The sequence below is a fragment of the Octodon degus genome, unplaced genomic scaffold, assembly GCF_000260255.1.
Source record: "Octodon degus isolate 3935 unplaced genomic scaffold, OctDeg1.0 scaffold00018, whole genome shotgun sequence".
Taxonomy (NCBI): domain Eukaryota; kingdom Metazoa; phylum Chordata; class Mammalia; order Rodentia; family Octodontidae; genus Octodon; species Octodon degus.
This window is the reverse complement of record NW_004524594.1, coordinates 3030281-3034137: the sequence shown is the minus strand read 5'-3', so window position 1 is coordinate 3034137 and position 3857 is coordinate 3030281. Positions and strand designations below refer to the sequence as shown.

General features: G+C 48.6%; 1 non-coding gene across 1 annotated transcript; it reads right to left on the bottom strand.

The window, feature by feature from the left end:
- Positions 1-1752: 1752 nt before the first annotated feature.
- LOC111815609 lies at positions 1753-1859 on the bottom strand. The gene has a single exon (XR_002820284.1). It is a non-coding gene; the product is annotated as a U6 spliceosomal RNA (small nuclear RNA).
- Between the last annotated feature and the right edge of the window lie 1998 nt (positions 1860-3857).

Here is a 3857-nt window from a genome sequence, read left to right as displayed (position 1 = left end):
TCTCCTCACTTGGAGAATGAAGCTGCACCTTCTCCCTCTGGGCTGGGCAGAGACTCACAAGGTGGCCTGTGCTCAGCACTGAATTGTGTTCTGTTCACTCAAGTGTGGGTGAGCAGGGAGACCCTGGGCTGCATCTCCTCCAGAAGTGCTCAGGGCCACCAGGGAAACACATCTCCTCTTGCAGAGAGCCTGGCCTGGGTCCTTGCTGGTCAGAGCTGGTGTCTTCCTCTTCCCCTCACTGTCTGTGAGATCTTGTGTGCACTTGACCAGGACATTTCTGCAGGAATCATGATGTCCACCCTATTGGGCATACTGTGCACTCCTGTCCTACCCCTTTATTCACCTTCTCCCCCGACCAGGGCGCCTGTGGTGCATGCAGTGCCACACCCCACAGGTCACCCTCCTTCTTGCAGGTCACCTGGCCAGCTGTCTCCTCCTGAGAGAAGCTATCTCTGTACTCTCTGTCTCTTGCTCTGTCCTCTTATTTTTCAGCATACCATTGAAAGTTCCATGCATAGCAACCCCTTGTCTGTTGCCTGCTTCATTCCACAGGGTGTGAACATCGACATGATACGCACTGCAGTGCCCTGACTAGTGCATTCTGGGAACTCAAAGAGTTGCTGGACAAGAGAATCATCAGTGAGCAACAGGGAAATCCTTACCTCGCAACCTCAAGTGTGTGTGTCTGCCGCAATCACTCACCCCCAACCCACAGTATCAATGGCTGCCTGAGTCAAGGTGGGGATGACACCTTGCCACCCAAAGAAGGTATGAAGGATGGGGTCACCTGGCTCTGTGAGAACTGCAGCATATGGATCCATCCATCGCGAAAGATTTGCTAGGAACCACTGGATTCTGGAACCTCAAGAGGCCAGATCTGAGTTCAGACCCTGGTTCTAGCACTTTCTGGAGGTCTTGTGGCCTCTCTAAGCCTCAGTCCCATCTTGGCAACAGGACTGATGCCTCCTCTAGGGTCATTAATGACTAAAGCAACCGCTGTACTGCTACTTGAGCACTGGCTTCCAGGGTGAGCACCAGACACTAACCTACCTGGCTGAGCACTGGGGTCTCGATCAAGTTGCACAGCCTTCTGGGGGCTTGGTTTATCCATTCGTAAGGTTCACTACATTTTTGTGAGTTCATATGTATAAGCCGTGCCTGGCACTATTAATGCTTGAATAATTTTATGTTTTACACCCACACTTTAAAAATTAAGGTTGGGGCTGGGGAAATGGCTCAGTGGAATAAGTGCTTTCCTGGCAAGCACAAAGGCCTGAGTTCAAGCCGCGGTTCCGCACCAAAAAAATAAGAAAATAAAAAATAAAAATTAAGGTAACCTCTAATGTGTAGTGAAATGTTCCATTTATTATATAGAATGCAAATTAAGAATCAAATAAAAATCTTATTTGTATAAGACTTGTCAAATTATGTATATAAATATATATGTACAATGTATGTATTTATATAATATACATACATATATTCTCAGCTTAGAGTATAGCTTTTTTAAAAAAATATGGGGCTGGAGAGATGGCTCAGTGGTCTAAAGCACCTACTTAGAACAAGCTTAGCAAGGCATCGGGGACCGCGGTTCAATCCCCCAGCACCACATGCCAGCCAGCCTCGCCCCCTGGTGGGCTGAGCTGGCCACACACACACACCACACACTCTCTCTCTCTCTCTCTCTCTCTCTCTCTCTCTCTCTCTCTCTCTCTCTCAAATAAATAAATAAAAAAAAAAAAATTAAAAAAAAAAAAAATGGAACGCTTCATGACTTTGCACGTCATCTTTGCGCAGAGGCCACGCTAATCTTCTCTGTGTCATTCCAATTTTAGTATATATGCTGCCGAAGTGAGCACAGGGTATAGTTTTATTCCAATAAATCCTTCAGAAGTTGAAGTTGATGGCTGGTGAGTTAGCTCAGAAGACTAAGCACCTGCTTAGGCAAGTGCAGAGACTGGGATTTGATCCCCAGCACCACAGGTTGCACTGGCCCTGCCCCCAGGCATGCCAAGCCAGCCACCGCGAGCAGGGGTGGTGGTGGATGCCTGTAATCCCAGCACTGGTGAGGCTGAAAACAGGAGGATCACTGTGAGTCTGAGCTGCATAGCGAGACCCTGTACCAAATACATTAAAATAAAAAAAGAAGTTGAAGATGCATTTAATACCCTTCACCTGTGGAACACCTTGCTACCATGGCAGGTGTTAGCCACAGCTCCTGGAGGTCAGAGACCACCTGGGGAGCTGAGGACATATGGGCCAGAGGGGCCAGAGGCCATGGCCATCCTCGCTCAGCCGCACAGCACCTTGCAGAGCCTCAGAGGCTTCCCTCTCGGATCTGGGGGCTGACTGGCAATGCCTCTTGCTGCTGCCTGCCCGGCATTGCTGGTGAGTCCTGAACCACAAGCTACCGGCCCAAGACAAGGTCCCAACCCAATATCCACAGCAGGGTTGCCGCTGAGTGCTGTTGCTTTTGCACCATCGTAAAATACAAAATTCTAAATTGAATCATGGTAGGCTGGGGACCACCCAAATATTCATCCATGGGCTCTCACCCTCCAGCCAAGCTGGGCACCATCAGCCCTTCAGAGACTTCCTTTTGTCTTGCTATCCATTTGGCCTTCTCCCCTCTACTCCTCCACCTGTCGCTATAGATAAATGGTGCCAACTGGTGAGATTGACCTCCGTGGCCCAGTCAGTGCGTTGTCTCTTGGGGCCAGCTTCTGCTTAGCCTAATGTCTTTGAGGTTTATGCACCTTGTGTGGCTCAGTAGTTTGTCCCTTGCTGGTGCTGGGCTGTGCTCCTCATTCAGCACAGCCTGCTTATCGCTTTCCTGCCTGTGAGCCACGCCAACTTCCGGTGAGCCACACTCACTTCCGGTGAGCCGCACTCACTTCTGGTGAGCCACACTCACTTCTGGTGAGCCACACTCACTTCCGGTGAGCCACACTCACTTCTGGTGAGCCATGCCAACTTCCGGCAATTGGAGGAAAGCTGCCGTCAGCATTCTTGCTCCTTTCTCTTTGTGAATGCGTTCTCATTTCTCTTGGGTACCTAGAAGAACGATTGCTAGGCTACACAATACATTTGTTTTTAACTTTATATGACTGCAATCCTTTGGAATTTCTCAGGGCTTACCTTTTGGCCAAAGCCCCAGTCTTGGTGACTGTTCCGTTTCCACGTGGGAAAAATGGGGGTTCTGCAGCTGCTGGGTGTAGCATTTGCAGATGCGAATTCGCTTATGACTGACTGTGTGGAAATCTCCTGTGTTCCTGGCATTTTGTTTCTCAGTGGGGTGAGCAGGAAGAGCGCGGCGCTCAGTACACAACTGCACTGGGGTTTCCCCTGTTTCTCTTTATAGTTTCCTCAATTTCTGCTTTACCTATTTTCAAATTGCTATCTGGTGATATACACATATATATCTTTATGAAAATTGATCTTTTCCTCATTAAGAAATGCCCTGCTGTGGCTGGTGAGATGGCTCAGTGGTCTAAAGCACCTACTTAAAACAAGCTTAGCAAAGCACAGGGACCGCGGTTCAATCCCCCAGCACCACATGCCAGCCAGCCCCGCCCCCTCGTGGGCTGAGCTGGCCACACACACACACACACACACACACACACACTCACAAAATAGATAAATAAAATAAAAAAGAAATGCCCTGCTAATATTTTGTGTATCATATTTTACTTTGTTAGGTCTTCATTTAGTAATTCCAACCTTTGGGGATGCTTAATTGTGTGTGTGTGTGTGTGATACTGGGGATTGAACTCAGGACCCTGCATTTGCCAGGCAAGCACTTATTCTACTGAACTATCTCCCCAGCCCCAGGGGATGCTTAATGTTGGCATGATTTA